The 8,978-nt window shown below is 37.1% G+C and overlaps 1 pseudogene; it reads right to left on the reverse strand.

The window, feature by feature from the left end:
• Positions 1–314: 314 nt before the first annotated feature.
• Positions 315–822, reverse strand: LOC124509275 (translationally-controlled tumor protein-like; annotated as a pseudogene).
• Positions 823–8,978: the final 8,156 nt, after the last annotated feature.

The following is an 8,978-nucleotide window of genomic DNA, read 5'->3' on the forward strand; positions in this document are numbered from 1 at the left end:
GGGAATAGATTGTCTTGTTAAGGAGTGATCTCCCTCTCCCTAGAAGTGTTTAAGTTGAAACTGGAGGACTATAAGCCAGAGATAAATTATTTTTAGTTTAAGTGCATTTTATTTTTAGACAACCTACATGACATTTTTTTCTTAAAAAACAAAGCCTCCACTCCAATAAAATCAAGGTCAAAATAAATGAAGAGCTCAAGATGACATTAGTCCCATTTTTCTAAGTCTTAGCGCTGTGTGGATGAAGAGCAGTAGGCAGTTAGGACAAAAGGTGATACATCCAAAGTAATAGCCAAATTCATTAACATTTTTTTTTAATTTCTAAACTTCCCTGAAAGAAAATCATACATACATGAGGTCACACCATCCTCACGGTAGTCCAGCAGAGCAACCATGACATATGGATTCATGTTTTCACCAATAAAGGACTGGTAGTTTTTGAAATTAGCAAGGATTTTCTTGATTTGTTCTGAAGCCCCTGCCATAAAAGGTTTGACTCTGGCCTCTATTCTTCAAGTTTGCCTTTGATTAATTTCATGTAATCTTTGATGTACTTCTCGCAGGCTTCCTTTGTGAAGCTGGTTTCCTGCCAGTGATGGATCATGACATTATCAATACAAGTGATTACTGTGCTTTTGGTACTTTTGCACACCAGGCCTTCAGTGGAGGCATTTTCACCAATGAGCAAGCCATCAATGTTACCCTCTGTTCTACTGACCATCTTCTCTTCCACCTCTAGGCACATCCAGTCTGCAATGTCCAGATCTTGCAGATATCAGAGAACATCTCATTATGGCTTATAAGGTCCTAGAAGATTATCATGACGGCAGCTGGAGAGAGATGGTGGCAATGTCAGCTTAGCAGGAGCCAGGAGTTCTAAGTGAGCTTGGTGCAGCTAGAGTGACAATCATGGGAAGGGAGGAGCAGGTGGAAAAAAAATGCCAGTGATATTGGAAAGGATTTCTTTGTTGCCTTAAACAATGATCTGAAACTGTTTAAAGTCTTTTATTCTTTTTTTGAAACTGTTTAAAATCTTTTTAAGTTTGAGGTTCTACACCAAAATTGACCCAGTGGATTTTGTCTATAAGATTACTATTTTTTGAATAAGGTATCATCATCAACAAGCGTTTTGGAATGACTATTGAATACACAGGGCTGTGTTCATTCTTAAAATTATATGTATGCTTGGGGAGCCTGGGTGGCTCAGTAAGTAAGGCATCTCACTTCAGCTCAGGTCATGATATCATGGTTTGTGAATTTGAGCCCTGTATTGGGCTTTCTGCTCTCAGAGCAGGGCCCACTTTGGATCCTCTGTCTCCCTCTCTCTCTGCTCCTTCCCTGCTCATGATCTTACTCTTTCTCTCAGAAATGGATAAAGACATTAAAAATTATATATATGCCCACCACATTTTTAAAATTACATTCTGGTAAAATACTAAAAACCTTCCAGCCTTTAAAATACAATGTGTGAAAGTCTACTTTCTAATCATTGTATTTTGTGATTCCATTTTGTTTCTGGCAAGTGTAAAAAAAAAACACAAGTACTACTAAATGTGTGAATGGTAATGTCACCCAAATAGTTGCTTAACATGTAGTTTTTTGCTGCAAAGAGTTTGTGACAATAAACACAAGACTCCTGGGTTCTCTACTGCTCCATATTTCTCATCTAACTCTTGGACCTTGGGCAAGTCACTCTTATAAACATAAAAGAGGTTTAACAATATTCAGTTCTAAAATATTTCCCTGCTACATTGGGGTTAAAGTGCTATAGAGATTCAAATATGTCTGCACTCCACTACATTAATCACCCTCTTCTCCACTTTGAGATTACTAAGGGAGATATCATATGAGAAACAATGGCAAATGAGAAAGCAAAGTGTGACTGTATTATTACCTGCACTTGTAAAAAGTCTAACACTGAGATTAGTGTAAAACCTGTTGGAGAACAGGCTTAAACTGGAAACTTAATGGGGGTCTCTTCCCTGACCCCAAATCAGTCAGACCAGCCAGAAACTGGCTGTATAGTACAGCACACTGAAAAGATATACTTGAGAGGAGGTGAGCAGGCATTAGTGGGCCATGCATTTGGTTCATGCAAAGAGGATGTAAAATAGCTTCCAAGAGAGATAAAGAGATAGTAAAAGAGAGACAAAAACATCACACCTCAATGATATTTTCATTCATAGTTATTTCACTCACTAGCATTAGGTAATCCAATTATTATACTAGAATCTGCTCCATCAGTTAGTGCCACTCCTATTTGTGGATTATTGTTATGCGCTGTGTGTGTGTGTGTGTGTGTGTGTGTGTGTGTGTATTGCTTTAGATAAAATTTCAATGTGGTCTTAGAGGCCTATATATTCCTTTGGAGTCCTGTATATACTGTCATCAAGACATGGTTCTAGGGTTTGTGTTAGTTACCAGGTGTTCTGCTCTAACACAGAATACTTTTTAATTTCCTGAAAACCTGACAGGTATTGATTCATGAGCAACCAACTCAGTCTGGGGTCACTGCCATGATAGGTATGGGATAGTCACTTTTTCTTTTATGATAAAGACACTAAAACTTTCAAGCGTTTGGAGTCTTCAATGTAAGAAAAGAGCTTAAAGTTTAGGATTTTTATATCTGCAGAAACAAGTACTTATAGAGATCAATAAAGTCCTTAAAATTGTGAAAATTATTAATAACACCAAATCACAGAATGATGAGTCTATGTACTGTCATTACTTGAAACTTTAAAAAGTTTCTCTGAGTATGATGTGAGAACTGTTTACATCCACAATCACTTGGGTAAATCACAGGGTTAAAAAAAAAAGCAAAAAACCCAAATCTTGGGTGTTTAGAATTTCTGGATATGAAGCTCATGAACTTGCATTTTAAACAACCATCTTTTTCATGATTCTTATGCATTTTAACTTTGAGAACTATTGCTTTAAAGAGGTAGATTTAGAATCAGTAAAATAAGGTACTATTCTATAGTCTAGTATGATGGAAAACACACAGACGTGGGGAGGAGGAGGCCTAGAATCTAGTCCTGGATTTATCCTTATCATCTGGGAGATCTTGGGTAAGTGATGTTAACCCTTTGAGCACCATTACTGTTCTCTGTAAAATGAGAGATTTTATCTGGAGAAACTCTAAGGTTTTCTTCAGCACAAACACTGCACAAATCACACACAGGGCATTAAATTAATTGAACTTGTTCCAGGAGGTCATAGGGCCTATCACCCAGCACAATGCCTGGCACATAATATGAATTCAATAAATGTTAGTTATGGAATGCAGACAGAAAGTATAAACGTATTTAAACAGGAATTAAATAAGTTTTCATTTGGTAGATATGTATTTGGCAATGTGTTAAGAAAAGGTAGGAAAATATTTGGGAGTGATCTTTAAGTGTGTGAAGACAAATTATATATATCTCCTGACATCATTTCTTGGTGGCCATCAATACTTGACTGGATTCAACCAACTCAAATTTATTTATTAACACAATTTCCTTTGACAACTACCCTTTACTTAGGTAAGCAACCACCCATCAACTTCTTAGCAACCACACATGATATTTAATGTCTGTCTTGTTTGATATTTATGCTGTCTTGTTTGTTACATTTTATCCATTTAAATCTATTTTACTTTTTCTTCAGAGAAGAAACCAATGTATATTTTTTATCAATTAATTGTCTAGATTTTATAATACAATATTTTCCTTTATTTTTAGGTTACACACTTTTTGATTTATTTATTTGCCAACAATGTGTAATATTTTCTTTCCCTTAGAGACAAGAAGGAGATAATTTTGTCTTACTTTTAGGAGAGCTGTTCAACATTATAGCTTCACTACTTAAATATTTTTCTTTTTTTAATGAAATCTATTGTCAAATTGACTTTCATAAAATACCCAGTGCTCATCCCAACAGGAGCCCTCCTCAATACCAATCACCAACCCTCCCCCACGCCCCATCAACCCTCAGATTGTTCTCAGTTTGTAACAGTCCTTTATGGTTTGGCTCCCTCCCACTCTCACTTTTTTTTTCCTTCCCCTCCCCCATGGTCTTCTGTGAAATATCTCAGGATCGATATAAGAGTGGAAATATATGGTACCTGTATTTCTCTGTATGGCTTATTTCACTTAACATCACACTCTCCAGTTCCATCCACGTTGCTACAAAGGGCCACATTTCATTCTTTCTCATTGCCACGTAGAATTCCATTGTGTATATAAACCACAATTTCTTTATCCATTCGTCAGTTGATGGATATTTAGGCTCTTTCCATAATTCGGCTATTGTTGAGAGTGCTGCTATAAGCATTGGGGTACAAGTGCCCCTATGCATCAGAACTCCTGTATCCCTTGGGACAATTCCTAGCAGTGCTATTGCTGGGTCATAGGGTAGGTCTATTTTTAATTTTTTGAAGAACTTCACACTCTTTTCAAGAGTAGCTGCACCAGTTTGCATTCCCACCAACAGTGCAAGAGGGTTCCCATTTCTCAACAACCTCTCCAGCATCTATACTCTCCTGATTTGTTCATTTTAGCCACTCTGACTGGCGTGAGGTGATATCTGAGTGTGGTTTTGATTTGTATTTCCCTGATGAGGAGTGATGTTCAGCATCTTTTCATGTCCCTGTTGGCCATCTGGGTGTCTTCTTTAGAGAAGTGTCTATTCATGTATTCTGCCCATTTCTTCACTAGGTTATTTGTTTTTCAGGTGTGGCATTTGGTGAGTTCTTTATAGATTTTGGAAACTAGCCCTTTGTCCAATATGTCATTTGCAAATATCTTTTCCCATTCCGTTGGTTGCTTTTTAGTTTTGTTGATTATTTCCCGTGCAGTGCAGAAGCTTCTTATCTTCATGAGGTCCCAATAGTTCACTTTTGCTTTTAATTCCCTTGTTTTTGGGGATGTGCCAAGTAAGAAATTGTTGCAGCTGAGGTCACGGATGTTTCTTCCTGCTTTCTCCTCTAGGGTTTTGATGGATTCCTGTCCCACATTCAGGTTCTTCATCCATTTTGAGTTTATTTTTTGGAATGGTGTAAGAAAGTAGCCTAGTTTCAATCTTCTGCATGTTGCTGTCCAGGTCTCCCAGCACCATTTGTTAAAGAGACTGTCTTTTTTCCATTGGATATTCTTACCTGCTTTGTCAAAGATAAGTTGGCCATACTTTTGTGGGCCTAATTCTGGAGTTACTATTCTATTCCATTGGTCTATGTGTCTGTTTTTGTGCCAATACCATGCTGTCATGATGATTACAGCTTTGAAGTAGAGGCTAAAGTCTGGGATTGTGATGCCTCCCTCTTTGGTCTTCTTCAAAATTACTTTGGATATTCGGGTCTTTTCTGGTTCCATACAAATTTTAGGATTGCTTGTTCTAGCTTCGAGAAGAGTGCTGGTGCAATTTTGGTTGGGATTTCATTGAATGTGTAGATAGCTTTGGAAAGTATTGACATTTTAACAGTATTTATTCTTCCAATCCATGAGCATGGAATATTTTTCCATTTCTTTAGATCTTCTTCAATTTCCTTCATAAGCTTTCTATAGTTTTCAGCATACAGATGTTTTACATCTTTGGTCAGGTTTATTCCTAGGTATTTTATGCTTCTTGGTGCAATTGTGAATGGGATCAGTTTCTTTATTTGTCTTTCTGTTGCTTCATTATTAGTGTATAAGAATGCAACTGATTTTTGTACATTGATTTTGTATCCTGCAACTTTGCTGAATTCATGTATCAGTTCTAGCAGACTTTTGGTGGAGTCTCTCGGGTTTTCCATGTATAATATCATGTCATCTGCAAAAAGTGAAAGCTTGACTTCATCTTTGCCAATTTTGATGCCTTTAATTTCCTTATGTTGTCTGATTGCTGATGCTAGCACTTCCAACACTATGCTAAACAACAGCGGTGAAAGTCGAAATCCCTTTCGTGTTCCTCATCTCAGAGGGAAAGCTCCCAGTTTTTCCCCATTGAGGATGATACCAGTTGTGGACATTCCATATATTGCTTTTATGATGTTTAAGTATGTTCCTTCTATCCCGCCTTTTTGAGGGTTTTTATTAAGAAGGAATGCTGAATTTTGTCAAATGCTTTTTCTGCATCAATTGACAGGATCATATGGTTCTTTTCTTTTCTTTTATTAATGTGATGTATCACATTGATTGATTTGTGAATGTTGAACCAGACTTACAGCCCCGGAATGAATTCCACTTGATCATGGTGAATAATTCTTTTTCTTTGCTGTTGAATTTGATTTGCTAGTATCTTGTTGAGAATTTTTGCATCCATATTAATCAGGGATACTGGCCTGTAGTTCTCACTTTTTGGCTGGGTCTCTGTCTGCTTTGGGAATCAAAGTAATGCTGGGTTCATACAATGAGTCTAGAAGTTTTCCTTCCCTTTCTATTTTTTGGAACAGCTTGAGAAGTTTAGGTATTATCTTTGCTTTAAATGTCTGGTAGAATTCCCCTGGGAAGCCATCTGGTCCCGGACTCTTATTTGTTGGGAGATTTTTGATAACTGGTTCAATTTCTTTGCTGGTTATGGGTCTGTTCAAATCTATATTTCTTTCTGTTTTAGTGTTGGAAATTTGTGGGTGCTTAGGAATTTATCCATTTCTTCCAGGTTGTCCACTTTGTTGGCATATAATTTTTCATAGTATTCCCTGATAACTGCTTGTATTTCTGAGGTATTGGTTGTAATAATTCCATTTTCATTCATCATTTTATATATTTAGGTCCTGTCTCCTCTTTTTGAGAAGCTTGGCTATAGGTTTATCAATTTTGTTTATTTTTTTTTAAAAAAAAACAACTCTTGGTTTCATTGATCTGCTCTACAGTTTTTTTTTAGATTCTATATTGTTTATTTCTGCTCTGATCTTTATTATTTCTCTTCTTCTGCTGGGTTTGGGGTGTCTTTGATGTTCTGCTTCTAGTTCCTTTAGGTGTACTGTTAGATTTTGTATTTGGGATTTTTCTTGTTTCTTGACATAGGCCTGGATTGCAATGTATTTTCCTCTCAGGACTGCCTTTGCTGCATCCCAAAGTGTTTGGATTGTTGTATTTTCATTTTCATATGTTTCCATATATTTCTTAATTTCTTCTCTAATTTCCTGGTTGACCCATTCATTCTTTAGTAGGATGTTGTTTAACCTCCATGCTTTTGGAGGTTTTCCAGACTTTTTCCTCTGGTTGATCTCAAGCCTCATAGCATTGTATTCTGAAAGTGAACATGGTATGATCTTAATTCTTTTATACTTACTCAAGGCTGTTTTGTGACCCAGTATGTGATCTATCTTGGAGAATGTTCCATGTGCACTCGAGAAGAAAGTATATTCTGTTGCTTTGGGATGCAGAGTTCTAAATATATCTGTCAAGTCCATCTGATCCAATGTATCATTCAGGGCCCTTGTTTCTTTATTGATCCTGTGTCTAGATATTCTATCCATTGTTGTAAATGGGGCATTAAAGTCCCCTGCAATTACCACATTCTTACCAATAAGGTTGCTTATGTTTGTGATTGTTTTATATATTTGGGGGTTCCCGTATTCAGCTCATAGACATTTATAATTGTTAGCTCTTCCTGATGGATAAACCCTGTAATTATTGTATAATGCTGTTTTTCATCTGTTGTTACAGCCTGTAATTTAAAGTCTAGTTTGTCTGATATAAGTATGGCTACTCCAGCTTTCTTTTGACTTCCAGCAGCATGATAGATAGTTCTCCATTCCCTCAGTTTCAATCTGAAGGTGTCCTCAGATCTAAAATGAGTCTCTTGTAGACAGCAAATAGACAGGTTTTGGTTTTTTTGTTTTGTTTTGTTTTGTTTTATCTATTCTGATACCCTATGTCTTTTGGTTGGAACATTTAGTCCATTTACATTCAGTGTTATTATAGAAAGATATGTGTTTAGAGTCATTGTGATGTCTGTAGGTTTCATGCTTGTAGTGATATCTCTGGTACTTTGTGGTCCTTGCAACATTTCACTCACAGAATCCCCCTTAGGATCTGTTGTAGGGCTGTTGTAGGGCTGGTTTCAGTTTTTGTTTTTTTGGGAAGATCTTTATCTCTCCTTCTATTCTGAATGACAGACTTGCTGGATAAAGGATTCTCAGCTGCATATTTTTTCTGTTCATCACATTGAAGATTTCCTGCCATTCCTTTCTGGCCTGCCAAGTTTCAGTAGTTAGGTCTGTCACTAATCTTATCGGTCTCTCTTCATAGGTTAGGACCTGTTTATCCTGAGCTGCTTTCAAAATTTTCTCTATATCCTTGTATTTTGCCAGGTTCACTATGATACATCGTGCAGAAGATCTATTCAAGTTACATCTGAAGTGCATTCTCTGTGTCTCTTGGATTTCAATGCCTTTTTCCTTCCCTAGATCAGGGACATTCTTAGCTATGATTTGTTCAAGTACACCTTCAGCCCCTTTCTCTCTCTCTTCCTCTTTTGGAATTATGATACAGATATTGTTCTGTTTCATTGCATCACTTAGTTCTCTAATTCTCCCCTCATACTCCTGGATTTTTTTTTCTGTGTTTTTTCAGCTCCTCTTTTTCCATAATTTTATCTTCTAATTCACCTATTCTCTCCTATGCCTCTTCAGTCCTAGCTGTGGTCGCCTCCATTTTATTTTGCACCTCATTTATAGCCTTTTTTAGCTCCTCCTGACTATTTCTCAGTCCCTGATCTCTGTAGCAATAGATTCTCTGTTGTCCTCTATACTTTTTTTCAAGCCTAGCGATTAATTTTATGACTATTATTCTAAATTCTTGTTCTGTTATATTACTTAAATCGTTTTTGATGAATTCGTTAGTTGTTGCTACTTCCTGGAGTTTCTTTTGAGAATTCTTCTGTTTTGTCACTTTGGGTATTACCTGGGGTGGCTCCAAACTGCAGGGCACTTCCCCTGTGCTGTCCGGAGTAACTTGTGTTGGTGGGCGGGCTGTAGTCAGACCCAATGTCTGCCCCCAGCCCACCGCTGG

The sequence above is a fragment of the Lynx rufus genome, unplaced genomic scaffold (assembly GCF_022079265.1).
Source record: "Lynx rufus isolate CCGP_SWC_20201006 ecotype Redwood Valley unplaced genomic scaffold, mLynRuf1.p SCAF_14, whole genome shotgun sequence".
NCBI lineage: Eukaryota > Metazoa > Chordata > Mammalia > Carnivora > Felidae > Lynx > Lynx rufus.